A 21,775-nucleotide genomic window follows, 5' to 3' on the forward strand; every position below is an offset into this window, starting at 1 on the left:
TAGTTGGGAACTTGTGAATTTGAAACGACTTTGAAAACCTTGGAATGATGAGTCATTCTATTGAGAGATTTTGAAGGTGAATATGACTGGTGAATGACTTGGTGAATTTTTACCAAAAACAACTGATGGTTGGGTTCGGATGCGATACCATTCCAATTTTACAAGTACCCCCACAATACCTGAATCTGGGTAAGGCTTAGCTGGAAATTTATGTGCTTTAGTATGGGTTCCCTCTGAACAAGCGTCATCGGGGTTAGGCCGAGGGCTGCCTCTACAACTAACACAACGATACGATATGACGTGAAATGAGGTGAATGTCCGGCCCAAGCCCTGTGCAGTTCCCGGGTTGACTGCGGTTTTCACCGGGAGGCCAAGCTCATGGGGAGAGGTGCTCATACTAGAGTATGTAAATGAAGGGTTATGATTGGTAGTTCGCGTACTGCGTACGATAAATCAGGGCCAGTTACCCCTGACGAACTATTGCAATTGTTGTGGCACAAGTGTACAACCTCTGCAGAGTTAAACCTATTCGAATAGCCGCGTCCGCGGTTATGGACAGTTGGAAAGGCCATACTGTTCCGTCATCAGAACTTTTCTAAAAATATGAATGGTGACTTGTGATTTGAATTGAAAGGTGACTTTGACTTTGAATCACAACTGAGTTGTGGGAATGACACTAATGTTCCCACTTGAGTTAGTTGAGCAAATGAAGGTTTTTGATTATTAAAGTGTTTACGAAATAAAACTGGCTTTATGCAAATGAAACTAGAGCTTAGAACCCCCTTACTATAGTTGATAGTATTTACCTTAGTAATTGTTTGCGAGTACTTTAAAGTACTCATGGCTGTGTCCCTGGCTATTCAAATGGCCAGACTATGAAGAGGAGTACCAGAACCCGGAAGAAGGACAGCAGGACGTCTACGACAACTAGGATCACTCCTGACGTCAACAGTTGCCTGTGGAATAGATGGACTACTGCTACGCTACTTTCGCTTCCGCTATGTGTTATGTAATGAATAAATAGAACTTCTATTGTTGTAATGAGAATGGATCATGTGATCCTTTATTTGTAAGACGATTATGGTATGTAATGAATGATGTGTTGTGATATCAATCTATTATGCCTCGCAAAAACAATATTCCTGGGATTGCGATGAATGGCATAATAGGCATCTGGACTTAAAAATCCGGGTGTTGACAAGTTGGTATCAGAGCCATTGTTTGACCTTAGGAGACCCTAGTTAGAATGGACGTCTGCAAAACCTAGTTTCAAAAACCAAAGAAGTGAATATTTGTGAAAAACTTATTCTCACTCTTATCCTTGAGATCTGCTTCAAAATAAGAAAGTTATGCTCTATTTTCCCTTATACTACTACATAAAATGTTGACACACTTCTCTAACTTACTTATCCTAATTGCTCACAGATGAAGTACCAATGGGAGTGCTATCAGCTTGGTCACGGAGGAGAACTAAGGTTCGAAAAAGAGTTGAAGCAACTAGTGGACTATCTGGGACACCCGTATCCCGAGTTCTTCGGAATACCCCTCAAGGCTCAGTTAGGAGAACCACCTCGGTGGGACGTTTCTACTGATCTACGAAGGAAGCTTGATGCCCCGGTATGGGAAACCATCTGGTTTTCTGTAACGGGAAACACTTGGAAGGAAGGACTAGACAAAGCTATGCAAGAAGCAATGTTCCGTCTGTGTGGACAAAATGAGGAAAAGATCAAGAGCACTCGTTTCATCTACTACCCAAGACATGACTCCATGGGAAGACCGATGACCATGCCCCCACCACAACCCAAGATGAACCCCTATGAAGCACCCCAGGACTTCAGGCAGTACAAAACCCGCAGAGATTTGAACAACGCCCTCGCCTCTCGCAAAGCACCTCACCCGTGAAGAAGAAGAATCCCCCCCTGAAGAGTAGTTTCATTTAAAGCACTTTCGTATGTGTGGGTTGTATCAGGATCCCCTTGTATCGTAGAGCGATGAATGGTTCTTCAAACCAACGGTGTGTTAGCTTTGTAATATATGATGCTTGGTATGAATGAAAAAGTGTTGTTGGTTTTTACCCCCGCAACACTACTCAAGTTTTCAATATTATGAACTTTTTAAACTTTCACAAAACAAACCATAGAAAATTTCCCTCTTATCTTATCCTCTACATCAATGTTTAGATGGCCCCACCAACCCGCAACGCCACCCAGGATGCCATGATGCAACTGCTGCAGACGATGATAGCAGACCGAGAAGTCGAGAGAGCTGAACGCCAAGCCAACATTGCTGCACTGCAACAACTAGCTCAGAACAATCAAGGCCATGGAAACCACGATCACCCTGGATCGAAGCTGAAGAACTTTCAACACACCAACCCTCCGATGTTCAACAAGACTGAAGAGCCCCTCGATGCTGATGACTGGCTCCAGACCATGGAGAACAACCTCGAAGTTGCGGGAGTTGAAGCCGCAGAAAAAGTACTGTTTGCCACCCACTATCTGTCAGGACCCGCCAGAGCCTGGTGGACAAGTGCCCGTGCAATGAATGCGGGACAGATGATGACCTGGGAAGACTTCAAGCTGAAGTTTAGCAAATACCATGTGCCCCAAGGACTGATCAAGAAGATGAGAGACGAGTTCCGTGAACTCAAGCAAGGAAGAATGTCCGTGGTAGAATACCGCGACAGGTTTCTCACTCTGTCAAGGTACGCCCCGGATGAGACCGACACCAATGAGAAGAGAAAGGAAAGATTCCTGAACGGACTGCACGACGAGATGCAGACTGTGTTAGTGAACATTCCGTTCACGACTTGGAAGCCCTCGTAGACTCAGCCATACGAGATGGAAGGAAAGCTGCATCAGGCCAATGAGAACCGCAAGCGTAGGATGATGAACCAGAATGGACCCCACCATACCCAGAAGTACCGCAACAACTCCTCTGGAGGATTCACCCCAAGATACAACAAGCCCCCTGCTCAGAGTTATCGCCCCAACAACAACAACAACAACGGAGGACCCCCGAAGACCGGAGGCAACAACAACAACAACAACAACCACCCCAACAACAGCAACAACCATGGAAACAACAACAACACAAATACTGCCCCAAGGACTGGAAGCAATGCTACCCCCGTCATTCCCAAAGACAAGTCCACCGTCAACTGCTATGAATGTGGAGTTGTGGGTCACTTCTCCAATGAGTGCCCCAAAAAGCTTGCCAGGATTGCCGCCAATACCGCTGCACCTGCTCAGCAACAGCGTCGCTTCGCAGGTAGAAGGAACCAGAACAACACCAACGGCCGCCTCTACCACATGAATGCCACTGAAGCTCAGGAAGCACCCCAGACCATGCCAAGTATGTCTTCTGTTAATAAAATGCTCAATCTCTCTTAGGAACCTAACTTTTCTTACAATCTCGGGACGAGATTTGTTTAAGGGGTAAGGGTTTGTAACATCCCAAGAATTTTCAAAATAAAACAAATGAATTTCACTACTTCCAAATTTTGGAACCAACAAAAACTTTTATTAATTAAGTAGGATACATATAGATCTTGTTTATATCTTGTGTTTTGCCATGATGAGTGTTAGTATGCTTATGTGCTAAACCCTAAAACCCTAAAGTGATCAAGTGAAGATCACCAACCAAATAAAATAAAAGAGAAAGAAATCAAATAAGAAAAACCTTAAACCCTAATCTTCTCCAAAAATCATTTGGATCTATTTTTGAGAAACCAAAATAAAATAAAAGACATATGGGGGCATATAGCCCTAATAGGTAAATCTTGAACCCTACCTTTTTAATTATGCTAAATGGTGGTGAACCATTGTGAACCACACTAAACCCTAAACCTCACCCCTCTTCTCACCACCCTAGTTAAAATAGAATAAAAGGAAATTAAATAAGAAAAAGGCATATGTGCCTATGGCAATATTTATAAAACTTTACCCTAAGCTTTTCTACTATGCTTAGAGATTTGGAAAACCTTCTTACACTTTACCTAAGGCTTATCAAACCAAATCCAGGTGTTTTCCAAAGAAAATAAAAAGAAACTAAAAATGCCATAGAGGCATATGAGAGCAAAAGTGCAAAATTATAAATTTGAGAAGATTGACCCTAGGACTTGTTGTGAATGGTTGGATCACTTCCATATACCTTTTCAACACTCAACAACACCAAAGGGGTCAAGTCAAGCCAAATTAAAAATCAAATGCAACATATGCATAGAGGCATATGTGACACATAGCCATAATACCCAATTCTTGCCCTATGACTTTAAACCTTGACCAAATGGTGTGCCACCATTTCTAAACTTCATATAACACTAAATTGACCCTAACCCATGTCCAAGTGAAGCAAGATCAACACTTTACAAAAATAATAAAAAGTGACACCTCACCTCTTATGTGTTATGGCCATTTTTGCAAATCTTTGACCAAGACCTTTTGAAATGGATTCAATGGTTTGAAAATGTTTCTAAACCAATAGGAATCACATTAGAGTCAACCAAAGTCAATTCAAATGAAGAGAAATCACATAGTGAGAAAATCCCCAAATTTCACTCACATACACTTAGCCCAATTTGCAAATCTTCAACCAAGGCCACCATTGCTTGATCTCTTGCTTGTAGAATACTTATATATGATAAACAAACACATTTGCATCAAAGAAACAAGAATCAAATCAAAGGAAAATTCAAAACTCACATACATGTGATAATGGTCATATGACCCATTTATAAAATCTTCCCTACTTTACACCCCTGCATTTGACTTTTCTTCAACCAAACTTGGTCAACTATGACCATGTCATCCAAGACCATGTCAAGGTCAACAACTTTCATGTTGACCATCACTGCTGAAGTTGACTAGGTTGACCAGAAAAATTGTGCAAAGATGGAACCCGAGAGAGAGAAGAAGATTACCTCACTTTTTGAAAACTTACAAATCTTTGTCAAAATGACCACCACCACCACAAAACCCTTTCTCTATTTATATAAATGAAGCTCACCAAAAAGAATTTCAAATTTTGAAAAGAAGTTTCTTGCGGCCATTTAGTCGAACACATTGCAGGCATCATTTGGCAAATAAGAGACATGCTAATATCCTCTGGATTTTTGCCTAAACTACCTTTATTTCTGGATGATCATTGCTCCCCTATCACCCCTACACCAAACCCAGTACTTGCATCGGTTGTTTAAGTTGGAGAAATGCCAAGACTTTGCTCATGCCGTGAGCATGCACGCACACACGCAACCCTCCTCTCGGCCACCATCTTGGCGCCTCTCCTTGTCTGGAGCATCTATACCCCTCCGGTACCTCAACGGTACACGCCCAGCCGACGCTCGACCATGGCATTGGCCGAACAAAGCGTGCCTGCACACGCCCGGGACGTGCCGGGCACGCGGTGACCGCGCCCGACCCAACCCTGGACGCGCGAGCACACCGTCGACCCGTCGCCCTCGTCCGCCTACCCCTCTCTCACTTTGCACACGCACGGCCCCCTGCACCAGCTACCTCTTAGACATCCTCGATAGCTCGCGGAAGCACCGACACCGTCGCCATCATCAACGCTCTGCCGCACTGTGCCGCGAGCACTCGAACGACGCCAGCCTGCCATCGTCCTCCCCTTGCTGCGCCAAAGACGCGCGCGGTAGCCTCTCTTAGCCGTCGCCTACCTCGCGCACCCCCTAGCTTGCCCCTTCACCGCTCCGGACAGCCGCGCCCTGGACACCCTCTCACAGCACCGCCGGTCACCTCGCCATCTATAAATAGAGGCCATATCCGCCTTCACTCTCCACAACAAACTTGCTCCCCTACCTCTCCTCGACCTCCTCCACCTCTTCTCCCCACGGATTACTCCACAGTGAGCTCCAATTTCTCGCCGGAGACCCGCAAGCCCGCCGCAGATCAATCCGTTGATCCACGCCGCCCGAGCTCCGCCACCGTACCAGTGCACCTATTCACCCTCGCCAACGACGCCTCGACCCCTCCCTCGACCGCCGGCGACCTAGCGCGCCCTCCGACCCCCTACCTCGCCGGCGCAGCAGGCACTCCGCCCCCGTCGACGCCGACAACGCTCGACCGTCGATCGTCCACCTGATCCGACGGCGCCCGTGCCAGGGACCGTTTCGGCGTTTAAAGGGTCCCTGACTGGTGGAGCCCACGCCGTCGGGCGGCCCGCGTGTGCGAGTCACACTGCTGGGCCGGCCCAGTCCGTTATTTCTGTGTAGCCCATTTCGCGTTCCCGCCAAGCCCAATAATTCAAAAACCAAATTTCTGTTAACTCAAATTCCCCGCTGATGCTGAATTCAAATTTGAATAGTTTAAAATCTACTGAACCAAATTTAGTAAATTTTATATATTCAGAAAGCTTATGTTTTGCCCTAACCAACCCCACTGGATTCAACCTCATATGTGGTGTAGATTTTGAATAGCAAAAATGACAAAACAGAGACTTTTCAGTATTCAATTAAATCTTAAAATTCAACCATTTTGAATTTTGAAGTGAATCCAATTGCAATAATTCACATTTAACAAACTCTAATTTATTATGTAAAAATATGATATGGGTTCTGTACATGATCATGGGCTAGAATCAAAATATTGGCTATGTAGTCAATACTAGCCCATTTAAACTATTTCAACTTTTAGAATTTAAACCAATGAGGTGTAGCACCTCATTTAAATCATTCTCACAAGTGGTGAAGTAATGTGTTGACCTTTAAATGCTTAGGCTCATACTTGCTCACTTGTAGAATTTAAACCAACCTAGTTTTTAAATTGCACTAGTTATTTAAATCACATGAGATGATGAATCTCATTTAAATCCCTATTCTCAAATACTAAGTGTGAAGTGTTGACCTTGGTCCACATGGGATCATCCCTGGTTATTTGAGAGTATTGCATCACCTCAATAGTAGTTGTTATTAAATTAGTTACAACTATGTGTTAAAGCATATGAGAGGTATTCCTCTCATTTAAATCTTGTTCTCAAGTAATTCAACATGAGGTAGTGACCATGGTCTAATACTCCCATAATGAATTATTTGGTGGCATTAAATCACTACCTTGTTAGTATTAAATTGCATGAGGTATGGAACCTCATTTAAATCATTTTCTCAAATGATAAGTATGAAGAGGTTGACTTTGGTCAACCTAGGTCATATATTATTCATGAGAGAAATTAAATCTTAAGAAGAATTCAATGAGAGGAAATTATTTCTCCAAACCAAAGATAAACCCTACTTCCAATTTTCAATGAGAGGAAATTATTTTCCTAATGTTAAATAAAGAAACCCTAGCATAATTTGAGAATAAATGTTAAGTAATGATGCTAGATCAATTGTGTGAGCCATTAAGGCTAATTAAGAATACTTAAGTGTTGTTTGGTGATTGTATCCTCGTATTCGTTTATAGACGCTAGTACCGGAGACTATCAAGAGGAAGAGGTCTTCTACCAAGAGGAAGAGCAAGAACACTTTGATCACATCACCAATCAAGGCAAGCTAACAATCTTGCAAGGTCCCCTTGTGCAAAGCTCTACTAGAGCAAGGCACCATTACATTTTTTTCTTTATGAACCTATCCCAAGTTTTTACCTTACAAGCTTTATTTGATTTTATTTATCAAAGTTACTTTTTTTTGATTTATGATTCACTTAGTGGAGTTATAGAGTAGTACAAGAGAATCACACTTAGCCTAGCAAGCTCCAAGATACTTAGCACCCTCATAACTAGTGGCTAGTGCTCAATATTGAAAGTGGCTACTCTAGTTGGGAACTTGTGAATTTGAAACGACTTTGAAAACCTTGGAATGATGAGTCATTCTATTGAGAGATTTTGAAGGTGAATATGACTGGTGAATGACTTGGTGAATTTTTACCAAAAACAACTGATGGTTGGGTTCGGATGCGATACCATTCCAATTTTACAAGTACCCCCACAATACCTGAATCTGGGTAAGGCTTAGCTGGAAATTTATGTGCTTTAGTATGGGTTCCCTCTGAACAAGCGTCATCGGGGTTAGGCCGAGGGCTGCCTCTACAACTAACACAACGATACGATATGACGTGAAATGAGGTGAATGTCCGGCCCAAGCCCTGTGCAGTTCCCGGGTTGACTGCGGTTTTCACCGGGAGGCCAAGCTCATGGGGAGAGGTGCTCATACTAGAGTATGTAAATGAAGGGTTATGATTGGTAGTTCGCGTACTGCGTACGATAAATCAGGGCCAGTTACCCCTGACGAACTATTGCAATTGTTGTGGCACAAGTGTACAACCTCTGCAGAGTTAAACCTATTCGAATAGCCGCGTCCGCGGTTATGGACAGTTGGAAAGGCCATACTGTTCCGTCATCAGAACTTTTCTAAAAATATGAATGGTGACTTGTGATTTGAATTGAAAGGTGACTTTGACTTTGAATCACAACTGAGTTGTGGGAATGACACTAATGTTCCCACTTGAGTTAGTTGAGCAAATGAAGGTTTTTGATTATTAAAGTGTTTACGAAATAAAACTGGCTTTATGCAAATGAAACTAGAGCTTAGAACCCCCTTACTATAGTTGATAGTATTTACCTTAGTAATTGTTTGCGAGTACTTTAAAGTACTCATGGCTGTGTCCCTGGCTATTCAAATGGCCAGACTATGAAGAGGAGTACCAGAACCCGGAAGAAGGACAGCAGGACGTCTACGACAACTAGGATCACTCGACGTCAACGAATGCTGCCTCGTGGAATAGATGGACTATCGCTACGCTACTTTCGCTCGCTATGTGTTATGTAATGAATAAATAGAACTTCTATTGTTGTAATGAGAATGGATCATGTGATCCTTTATTTGTAAGACGATTATGGTATGTAATGAATGATGTGTTGTGATATCAATCTATTATGCCTCGCAAAAACAATATTCCTGGGATTGCGATGAATGGCATAATAGGCATCTGGACTTAAAAATCCGGGTGTTGACAAGTTGGTATCAGAGCCATTGTTTGACCTTAGGAGACCCTAGTTAGAATGGACGTCTGCAAAACCTAGTTTCAAAAACCAAAGAAGTGAATATTTGTGAAAAACTTATTCTCACTCTTATCCTTGAGATCTGCTTCAAAATAAGAAAGTTATGCTCTATTTTCCCTTATACTACTACATAAAATGTTGACACACTTCTCTAACTTACTTATCCTAATTGCTCACAGATGAAGTACCAATGGGAGTGCTATCAGCTTGGTCACGGAGGAGAACTAAGGTTCGAAAAAGAGTTGAAGCAACTAGTGGACTATCTGGGACACCCGTATCCCGAGTTCTTCGGAATACCCCTCAAGGCTCAGTTAGGAGAACCACCTCGGTGGGACGTTTCTACTGATCTACGAAGGAAGCTTGATGCCCCGGTATGGGAAACCATCTGGTTTTCTGTAACGGGAAACACTTGGAAGGAAGGACTAGACAAAGCTATGCAAGAAGCAATGTTCCGTCTGTGTGGACAAAATGAGGAAAAGATCAAGAGCACTCGTTTCATCTACTACCCAAGACATGACTCCATGGGAAGACCGATGACCATGCCCCCACCACAACCCAAGATGAACCCCTATGAAGCACCCGGGACTTCAGAGCGGTACAAAACCCGCAGAGATTTGAACAACGCCCTCGCCTCTCGCAAAGCACCTCACCCGTGAAGAAGAAGAATCCCCCCCTGAAGAGTAGTTTCATTTAAAGCACTTTCGTATGTGTGGGTTGTATCAGGATCCCCTTGTATCGTAGAGCGATGAATGGTTCTTCAAACCAACGGTGTGTTAGCTTTGTAATATATGATGCTTGGTATGAATGAAAAAGTGTTGTTGGTTTTTACCCCCGCAACACTACTCAAGTTTTCAATATTATGAACTTTTTAAACTTTCACAAAACAAACCATAGAAAATTTCCCTCTTATCTTATCCTCTACATCAATGTTTAGATGGCCCCACCAACCCGCAACGCCACCCAGGATGCCATGATGCAACTGCTGCAGACGATGATAGCAGACCGAGAAGTCGAGAGAGCTGAACGCCAAGCCAACATTGCTGCACTGCAACAACTAGCTCAGAACAATCAAGGCCATGGAAACCACGATCACCCTGGATCGAAGCTGAAGAACTTTCAACACACCAACCCTCCGATGTTCAACAAGACTGAAGAGCCCCTCGATGCTGATGACTGGCTCCAGACCATGGAGAACAACCTCGAAGTTGCGGGAGTTGAAGCCGCAGAAAAAGTACTGTTTGCCACCCACTATCTGTCAGGACCCGCCAGAGCCTGGTGGACAAGTGCCCGTGCAATGAATGCGGGACAGATGATGACCTGGGAAGACTTCAAGCTGAAGTTTAGCAAATACCATGTGCCCCAAGGACTGATCAAGAAGATGAGAGACGAGTTCCGTGAACTCAAGCAAGGAAGAATGTCCGTGGTAGAATACCGCGACAGGTTTCTCACTCTGTCAAGGTACGCCCCGGATGAGACCGACACCAATGAGAAGAGAAAGGAAAGATTCCTGAACGGACTGCACGACGAGATGCAGACTGTGTTAGTGAACATTCCGTTCGCTGACTTGGAAGCCCTCGTAGACTCAGCCATACAGATGGAAGGAAAGCTGCATCAGGCCAATGAGAACCGCAAGCGTAGGATGATGAACCAGAATGGACCCCACCATACCCAGAAGTACCGCAATAACTCCTCTGGAGGATTCACCCCAAGATACAACAAGCCCCCTGCTCAGAGTTATCGCCCCAACAACAACAACAACAACGGAGGACCCCCGAAGACCGGAGGCAACAACAACAACAACAACAACCACCCCAACAACAGCAACAACCATGGAAACAACAACAACACAAATACTGCCCCAAGGACTGGAAGCAATGCTACCCCCGTCATTCCCAAAGACAAGTCCACCGTCAACTGCTATGAATGTGGAGTTGTGGGTCACTTCTCCAATGAGTGCCCCAAAAAGCTTGCCAGGATTGCCGCCAATACCGCTGCACCTGCTCAGCAACAGCGTCGCTTCGCAGGTAGAAGGAACCAGAACAACACCAACGGCCGCCTCTACCACATGAATGCCACTGAAGCTCAGGAAGCACCCCAGACCATGCCAAGTATGTCTTCTGTTAATAAAATGCTCAATCTCTCTTAGGAACCTAACTTTTCTTAAAATCTCGGGACGAGATTTGTTTAAGGGGGAAGGGTTTGTAACATCCCAAGAATTTTCAAAATAAAACAAATGAATTTCACTACTTCCAAATTTTGGAACCAACAAAAACTTTTATTAATTAAGTAGGATACATATAGATCTTGTTTATATCTTGTGTTTTGCCATGATGAGTGTTAGTATGCTTATGTGCTAAACCCTAAAACCCTAAAGTGATCAAGTGAAGATCACCAACCAAATAAAATAAAAGAGAAAGAAATCAAATAAGAAAAACCTTAAACCCTAATCTTCTCCAAAAATCATTTGGATCTATTTTTGAGAAACCAAAATAAAATAAAAGACATATGGGGGCATATAGCCCTAATAGGTAAATCTTGAACCCTACCTTTTTAATTATGCTAAATGGTGGTGAACCATTGTGAACCACACTAAACCCTAAACCTCACCCCTCTTCTCACCACCCTAGTTAAAATAGAATAAAAGGAAATTAAATAAGAAAAAGGCATATGTGCCTATGGCAATATTTATAAAACTTTACCCTAAGCTTTTCTACTATGCTTAGAGATTTGGAAAACCTTCTTACACTTTACCTAAGGCTTATCAAACCAAATCCAGGTGTTTTCCAAAGAAAATAAAAAGAAACTAAAAATGCCATAGAGGCATATGAGAGCAAAAGTGCAAAATTATAAATTTGAGAAGATTGACCCTAGGACTTGTTGTGAATGGTTGGATCACTTCCATATACCTTTTCAACACTCAACAACACCAAAGGGGTCAAGTCAAGCCAAATTAAAAATCAAATGCAACATATGCATAGAGGCATATGTGACACATAGCCATAATACCCAATTCTTGCCCTATGACTTTAAACCTTGACCAAATGGTGTGCCACCATTTCTAAACTTCATATAACACTAAATTGACCCTAACCCATGTCCAAGTGAAGCAAGATCAACACTTTACAAAAATAATAAAAAGTGACACCTCACCTCTTATGTGTTATGGCCATTTTTGCAAATCTTTGACCAAGACCTTTTGAAATGGATTCAATGGTTTGAAAATGTTTCTAAACCAATAGGAATCACATTAGAGTCAACCAAAGTCAATTCAAATGAAGAGAAATCACATAGTGAGAAAATCCCCAAATTTCACTCACATACACTTAGCCCAATTTGCAAATCTTCAACCAAGGCCACCATTGCTTGATCTCTTGCTTGTAGAATACTTATATATGATAAACAAACACATTTGCATCAAAGAAACAAGAATCAAATCAAAGGAAAATTCAAAACTCACATACATGTGATAATGGTCATATGACCCATTTATAAAATCTTCCCTACTTTACACCCCTGCATTTGACTTTTCTTCAACCAAACTTGGTCAACTATGACCATGTCATCCAAGACCATGTCAAGGTCAACAACTTTCATGTTGACCATCACTGCTGAAGTTGACTAGGTTGACCAGAAAAATTGTGCAAAGATGGAACCCGAGAGAGAGAAGAAGATTACCTCACTTTTTGAAAACTTACAAATCTTTGTCAAAATGACCACCACCACCACAAAACCCTTTCTCTATTTATATAAATGAAGCTCACCAAAAAGAATTTCAAATTTTGAAAAGAAGTTTCTTGCGGCCATTTAGTCGAACACATTGCAGGCATCATTTGGCAAATAAGAGACATGCTAATATCCTCTGGATTTTTGCCTAAACTACCTTTATTTCTGGATGATCATTGCTCCCCTATCACCCCTACACCAAACCCAGTACTTGCATCGGTTGTTTAAGTTGGAGAAATGCCAAGACTTTGCTCATGCCGTGAGCATGCACGCACACACGCAACCCTCCTCTCTGGCCACCATCTTGGCGCCTCTCCTTGTCCTGGAGCATCTATACCCCTCCAGTACCTCAACGGTACACGCCCCAGCGACGCTCGACCATGGCATTGGCCGAACAAAGCGTGCCCAGACACGCCCAGGACGTGCCAGGCACGCGGTGACCGCGCCCCGACCCAACCCTGGACGCGCCAGAGCACACCGTCGACCCGTCGCCCTCGTCCGCCTACCCCTCTCTCACTTTGCACACGCACGGCCCCCTGCACCAGCTACCTCTTAGACATCCTCGATAGCTCGCGGAAGCACTGACACCGTCGCCATCATCAACGCTCTGCCGCACCTGTACCGCGAGCACTCGAACGACGCCAGCCTGCCATCGTCCTCCCCTTGCTGCGCCAGCACGCGCGGTAGCCTCTCTTAGCCGTCGCCTACCTCGCGCACCCCCTAGCTTGCCCCTTCACCGCTCCAGACAGCCGCGCCCTGGACACCCTCTCACAGCACCGCCGGTCACCTCGCCATCTATAAATAGAGGCCATATCCGCCTTCACTCTCCACAACAAACTTGCTCCCCTACCTCTCCTCGACCTCCTCCACCTCTTCTCCCCACGGATTACTCCACAGTGAGCTCCAATTTCTCGCCGGAGACCCGCAAGCCCGCCGCAGATCAATCCGTTGATCCACGCCGCCCCGAGCTCCGCCATCGTGCAGGCACCTATTCACCCTCGCCAACGACGCCTCGACCCCCTCCCTCGACCGCCGGCGACCTAGCGCGCCCTCCGACCCCCTACCTCGCCGGCGCAGCAGGCTCTCCTCCCCCGTCGACGACGACAACGCTCGACCGTCGATCGTCCACCTGATCCGACGGCGCCCGTGCCAGGTACCGTTTCGGCGTTTAAAGGGTCCCCGACCGGTCGAGCCCACGCCGTCAGGCGGCCCGCGTGAGCGAGTCACACTGCTGGGCCGGCCCAGTCCGTTATTTCCTGTGTAGCCCATTTCGCGTTCCCGCCAAGCCCAATAATTCAAAAACCAAATTTCTGTTAACTCAAATTCCCTGCTGATGCTGAATTCAAATTTGAATAGTTTAAAATCTACTGAACCAAATTTAGTAAATTTTATATATTCAGAAAGCTTATGTTTTGCCCTAACCAACCCCACTGGATTCAACCTCATATGTGGTGTAGATTTTGAATAGCAAAAATGACAAAACAGAGACTTTTCAGTATTCAATTAAATCTTAAAATTCAACCATTTTGAATTTTGAAGTGAATCCAATTGCAATAATTCACATTTAACAAACTCTAATTTATTATGTAAAAATATGATATGGGTTCTGTACATGATCATGGGCTAGAATCAAAATATTGGCTATGTAGTCAATACTAGCCCATTTAAACTATTTCAACTTTTAGAATTTAAACCAATGAGGTGTAGCACCTCATTTAAATCATTCTCACAAGTGGTGAAGTAATGTGTTGACCTTTAAATGCTTAGGCTCATACTTGCTCACTTGTAGAATTTAAACCAACCTAGTTTTTAAATTGCACTAGTTATTTAAATCACATGAGATGATGAATCTCATTTAAATCCCTATTCTCAAATACTAAGTGTGAAGTGTTGACCTTGGTCCACATGGGATCATCCCTGGTTATTTGAGAGTATTGCATCACCTCAATAGTAGTTGTTATTAAATTAGTTACAACTATGTGTTAAAGCATATGAGAGGTATTCCTCTCATTTAAATCTTGTTCTCAAGTAATTCAACATGAGGTAGTGACCATGGTCTAATACTCCCATAATGAATTATTTGGTGGCATTAAATCACTACCTTGTTAGTATTAAATTGCATGAGGTATGGAACCTCATTTAAATCATTTTCTCAAATGATAAGTATGAAGAGGTTGACTTTGGTCAACCTAGGTCATATATTATTCATGAGAGAAATTAAATCTTAAGAAGAATTCAATGAGAGGAAATTATTTCTCCAAACCAAAGATAAACCCTACTTCCAATTTTCAATGAGAGGAAATTATTTTCCTAATGTTAAATAAAGAAACCCTAGCATAATTTGAGAATAAATGTTAAGTAATGATGCTAGATCAATTGTGTGAGCCATTAAGGCTAATTAAGAATACTTAAGTGTTGTTTGGTGATTGTATCCTCGTATTCGTTTATAGACGCTAGTACCGGAGACTATCAAGAGGAAGAGGTCTTCTACCAAGAGGAAGAGCAAGAACACTTTGATCACATCACCAATCAAGGCAAGCTAACAATCTTGCAAGGTCCCCTTGTGCAAAGCTCTACTAGAGCAAGGCACCATTACATTTTTTTCTTTATGAACCTATCCCAAGTTTTTACCTTACAAGCTTTATTTGATTTTATTTATCAAAGTTACTTTTTTTTGATTTATGATTCACTTAGTGGAGTTATAGAGTAGTACAAGAGAATCACACTTAGCCTAGCAAGCTCCAAGATACTTAGCACCCTCATAACTAGTGGCTAGTGCTCAATATTGAAAGTGGCTACTCTAGTTGGGAACTTGTGAATTTGAAACGACTTTGAAAACCTTGGAATGATGAGTCATTCTATTGAGAGATTTTGAAGGTGAATATGACTGGTGAATGACTTGGTGAATTTTTACCAAAAACAACTGATGGTTGGGTTCGGATGCGATACCATTCCAATTTTACAAGTACCCCCACAATACCTGAATCTGGGTAAGGCTTAGCTGGAAATTTATGTGCTTTAGTATGGGTTCCCTCTGAACAAGCGTCATCGGGGTTAGGCCGAGGGCTGCCTCTACAACTAACACAACGATACGATATGACGTGAAATGAGGTGAATGTCCGGCCCAAGCCCTGTGCAGTTCCCGGGTTGACTGCGGTTTTCACCGGGAGGCCAAGCTCATGGGGAGAGGTGCTCATACTAGAGTATGTAAATGAAGGGTTAGGATTGGTAGTTCGTGTACTGCGTACGATAAATCAGGGCCAGTTACCCCTGACGAACTATTGCAATTGTTGTGGCACAAGTGTACAACCTCTGCAGAGTTAAACCTATTCGAATAGCCGCGTCCGCGGTTATGGACAGTTGGAAAGGCCATACTGTTCCGTCATCAGAACTTTTCTAAAAATATGAATGGTGACTTGTGATTTGAATTGAAAGGTGACTTTGACTTTGAATCACAACTGAGTTGTGGGAATGACACTAATGTTCCCACTTGAGTTAGTTGAGCAAATGAAGGTTTTTGATTATTAAAGTGTTTACGAAATAAAACTGGCTTTATGCAAATGAAACTAGAGCTTAGAACCCCCTTACTATAGTTGATAGTATTTACCTTAGTAATTGTTTGCGAGTACTTTAAAGTACTCATGGCTGTGTCCCTGGCTATTCAAATGGCCAGACTATGAAGAGGAGTACCAGAACCCGGAAGAAGGACAGCAGGACGTCTACGACAACTAGGATCACTCCTGACGCTCAGCTGCTGTGGAATAGATGGACTACTGCTACGCTACTTTCGCTTCCGCTATGTGTTATGTAATGAATAAATAGAACTTCTATTGTTGTAATGAGAATGGATCATGTGATCCTTTATTTGTAAGACGATTATGGTATGTAATGAATGATGTGTTGTGATATCAATCTATTATGCCTCGCAAAAACAATATTCCTGGGATTGCGATGAATGGCATAATAGGCATCTGGACTTAAAAATCCGGGTGTTGACAAAAGTATTCAATCCAAATATCGCAAAGTTAGATACCAAAACAATCAGCTGCCATTTTATTAGCTATCCTGAAAAGTCAAAAGGTTATCGTTTCTACTGTCCAGAGAAATACACAAAGTTTGTGGAAACGAGACATGTTGTCTTCTTAGAAGACGAAATGATGAGGGGGAGCATGGTAGCTCCGAAAATTGATCTTGAGGAGAAAAGGGTGCATGCACCTAATCCGATGACTCGGGAGCCATTTTTTGCGCTACCATGTGCACCTGTACCGATGATCCCTGCGATTGTAGTGCAAGCGCCTGTTGTGACTCCACCTATGACAACGATGAGTGAAAATTTGGAACCTGTCCGTCATGAGCCGAATGAACCATTTGTTGAGCATGAAAGGGAGCAACAACAACCACCTCTAGAGGCAAAAGGATTTACACAAAGAGAAGGGATATATTACAATGAGACATTTTCTTCGGTCTCATGTAAGGATTTCTTCAGAATCATCATGGCACTAGTTGCACATTTTGATTTAAAGTTGCATCAAATGGATGTAAAGACGGCATTTCTAAACAGTGATTTAGAAGAAAATGTCTACATGAAACAACCCAAGGGTTTTATCATGGAAGGAAAGGAAGAAATGGGATGCCGCCTAAAGAAATCCATTTATGGATTAAAGCAAGCCTCCAGACAGTGGTATCTAAAGTTCAATGAGACAATTAAGAGATTTGGATTTAAAGAAAATATTGAGGACAATTGCGTTTATGCAAAATTTAAAAGTGGGAAATATATTTTCCTAATCTTGTATGTGGATGATATTCTGCTTGCCAGCAGTGATGTTAGTCTACTGCAAGAGACAAATAAGTTCTTGCCCTCAAATTTTGATATGAAAGCTCTTGGTGAAGCGTCATATGTTTTGGGCATAGAAATTCACCAAGATAGGAACAATGGAGTATTAGGACTATCGCAAAAGGCTTATTTAGAAAAGATTCTAAGTAAGTATAATATGCATAAGTGCAGTGCCATACCTGCCCCTATAGTCAAGGGCGACAGTTTTGGGAAACATCAAAGTCCCCAAAATCAATACGAGCTCGATCAAATGAAAGCGGTTCCATATGCTTCGGCTATTGGAAGCCTACAGTATGCACAAGTGTGCACTCGCCCTGACTTAGCATTTATCACCGGAGTACTCGGTAGATATCAAGAAAATCCAGGTTTTGAACACTGGAAAATGGTAAAGAAGGCATTGCGTTATGTGAAAGGCACAAAGAGTTACATGCTAACATACAAAAGATCTGATTCCCTAGAAATAAGAGGGTATTCAGATGCAGATTTTGCGGGGGATAAAGATGATAGAAAATCCACATCTGGATATGTATTCACCCTCGCAGGGGGAGCTATTTCGTGGAGAAGCTCCAAACAGACGATAGTTGCATCATCCACGATGTATGCAGAATTTATAGCATGTTATGAAGCCACGGGGCAGGCATTATGGTTAAAGAAATTTATACCCGACTTGAAAGTGGTAGATTGTATTGACAAACCACTAAAGATGTACTGCGACAATGAGCCTGCAGTATTTTATGCTCACAACAACAAGTCGAGTAATGCTACGAAACCGATTGAGGTTAAGTATTATGTTGTGAAACACAAGGTCCAGGATCAAACAATAAGTCTCGAGCATATAAGGACAAAAGATATGCTTGCGGATCCGCTAACGAAAGGCTTACCACCCAGCGTGTTCAAGGAGCACGTAGCCGGCATGGGTTTAAGGGAAAGTTTTACCTATCCTGGATCATAAGAGGCCCAAAAGTAAAAGAATTTGTTTCAAAACAGAGAAGTGTATTGTGCATGTCTGATTCTATCGGCAATAGAGCTGTGACGATGAAACATGCCCTATGGACTGATCCAAAATGAAACGAATAAAGTGAAAGTATAAAGTTAAAAGAAAAGTTGAGATCAAGGGGGAGAATGTTAGGATTGATCTCCACCGCACCAGAGCCCAACGGCTCTGGCACGATCCCTTGACCTCGTCCGCGCCCTGATCGGGGGCGCCCAACCGTTCGCTGGTTGGTGGGCCCCTGTCGCCTGCACTATATAGAGTGGTGGGGGCCAGTGGCACTCGGTACGAGGTTGCCCTGAGCTGCCACTCGCTCCACCAGACAACCCATCGATCAGGGTAGTGCAGTGCCGACGGGAAGCACCACCACCACCTCGCCCAACGCACCGCCGTCCTCGCCATGTCCAGATCAGCGAGTTCTCCTCCAAGTGACAAGGTAAACTCACAGCACCCGCAGTATTCCAATCCTACCCGGCTAAGATCTACTCTAGACGATCTAGTGCATCTATCATAGGTTAGCCGAAAGATGGTTATAGGTTTAAGAACACAAGGTGACCCTGCTTTGTCAGGGTAAGAAGGGGTAGAGAAAATGCCTCGAGCTGAGGTCCGAGTACCAAGCGCTGCAGCGCTGAAGTATGAGCCCCATGGACTAGCGATTGCTTCTCCACGAGGCTCCATGCACCCTTACATCAAATAGGCGACCTTCCACGGTATGGCGACCATCCGGGGAGGTGTCCGAGAATTCTATAGGAGGCAGCACGGTCCACTTCTCGGGATTGCACACTACATAACTGTATTTGTCTTCATCAGAACGTGACTGCCAGCATTTGCAGAGGAGAAGACCGCCCCCGCAGCATTGCTCGATGTCGATGCGTTGGTAGCTGCCCAAGAAAGCGAGAGTGGGATCCATTAGAGGAGGATGGTATCCATCGCCCGCCGTCAAATCATGGAAGCTGAAAGCCTCGCCGATGTTCCTGCCAAAGTAGCCAGAAACGGTCCTTTGCGGTGACCTGTTGTGGAGGTCGAGCTCAGAGCACAGGGCGAGCCACGCCTTGGAGACGCACTTGAAGCGGCAGAGCGACCTGTAACGCACCCGCGACAGGATGTCGATGAGGACGTCGTCGTGGAGGCTCGCCGCGCGCCGATGATCCTGCTTCTTCTACAAACGGAGGAAGAGATGGGTCGCTTAGGTCGTCGATTGATTTCCCGTTCTTGGATGGGAGCCGTGCTGGGAGATAGAACACAAACCTGCGGTGCATGGGACAGAGCGTCCTCGTCATTGGCACGGTGGACGGTCGCTGGCTGGTGGTGCTGCTCTGTGCAGCCATCTCCTCCTCGCGGCGGCGGCATCGCCAACTCCGATCTAGGGTCTACCGTCGTCTAGGCGGGTCACCGAGGCCTGCGCGGGCGTTGTAGCGAGCGCCTGTTTGACGCCTGAAGGAGACCTGATATGGGCCAGGCCCACTACGCGTTCCGGCTGTTTCTCCCGCTTTCTTTCTTGTGTTAATCGAAAAATCAGTGGTACCTTGCTAGTTGCTAGGCCTGTTCACTGAAACAACAGCATCTAGTATTTTTATTGTCATTTTCATTTTTTTGAACATGAGATTAGTCGGCAATTATGGTCTGGCAATTTGCCAACTTCTGTGTCCTTGTGGTTAGCCAGTTGTGTTGGCTAACTAACGGAGTCGTGTCACTCGTGTGTCATTATGAGATTATAGTAAATTAAAATTGTGTTTTTATAAAAATAACGTTGTCCTAAGAACTCTTTTGTTGAGAGGAATGTTCATATTTTTGCTGAAACATGAATAGTTTTATAGGAGCTTTAGCATAATAGTAAGAACACATTTGTTAACGTCCATGGAAAATTTATCTCCGCAAAAATGTTCATCGAACTTGCGAAAATTGTTACTCGTGCTCTTTTAAATTTTAATATACATTTATATATTAATGTCCATATAAATAAAAATAATATTCTAAATTAATATACATTAATAAAAAATAATATGCATATACATTATATAATATGTTAGTCCCTCCAGTCCAAATTAATTGGCGAAAACTATGTAATATGTCTAGTACAAGTGTACTCCTAATCCACGTTAATTAATTTACGATGGAGCGAGTAATATATTTCAAAAAATATCACATAGTTTATGAAATAAAAAATAGAAAGGGGAAATAAAAATGAAAGTACATGATAATTTCATTTTCAATTTTCTAAAATCAGTTCTATAATTCCCAAAATTTATTTTGAACTTGTGAACAGTTTTTTCATAATCGGTGAACTTTTTAAAATCCATGAACGGATTTATTGGACCTCGTGAACATCTTTTGAACCTGCCAACATTTTCTCCGAAGCTGCTAAACATTTTTTAAAAATAAGTTCTGCTCCTATTGTGCAGTAATTAATGATGATAGTGGCACAAGCGCTTGCAATTTTTTTAAAATAATACATTTTTTTCTTTATTTCCAGAAATAATGTATGATTTTAAAATTTTCCAAAAATAATACACTGTCGGGGACTAGTACCCCGATTATAAAGTATTGGGATAAGGCACCCCGAGTAGCAGCGAATTAATCTGCATCCAGCCTCCTCCATCGTATGTTGTCGGGCTCGTGCTCCCCGATTGCTTCTTGTCGGCTCAAATCGGAAACAGCTACCCCGAGTCAGCTGCTTGCATGCAGTTGTTTCCCAGCTCCTGCCTGTGATGGGCTCGGTTTGGCTGAACGTGATGTCAAAACACTGTTTGCAGAAGTAATGTTGCACAAAACACTTTTTGGATGGTGAGGGTATTTCCAACGGGGCGACGCAAACGGACGCTGAGCAACTGTTTACATCCGTGCGGTCGAAAAATGCGTCTGCACCCTGTTTCAGCGGGGCGACGCATAGCGATCGAGCCGTCCACGGAGACGCAAACGCGGCGTATATTTGCACCCGGGATGCATCGCGGTGGACGCTGCGTGGACGCGCCAAGTGACCGATCGCTTTTCCAACGGGCTCGTCTCGCAGCGAGCCATAGGAATATATCGAGTGCGTCGCTTCCGCGGCTGCCGCTTCTGCGGACATCGCTTCCGCGTCTGCGTCTGCACCGCAGCCTTCGCCATCAATGTCGCGGCTGCCTCTTCTGCACGCGCACTGGCGGGCGGCGGCTGGAATTCTGCGCCGCCATCAATAGCATCGTATCCCGCGCGCGTCCGGCCTTTAAAAGTCGACC

This window comes from Lolium perenne, chromosome 1 (genome assembly GCF_019359855.2).
Source record: "Lolium perenne isolate Kyuss_39 chromosome 1, Kyuss_2.0, whole genome shotgun sequence".
In the NCBI taxonomy this organism is placed as follows: Eukaryota; Viridiplantae; Streptophyta; class Magnoliopsida; order Poales; family Poaceae; genus Lolium; species Lolium perenne.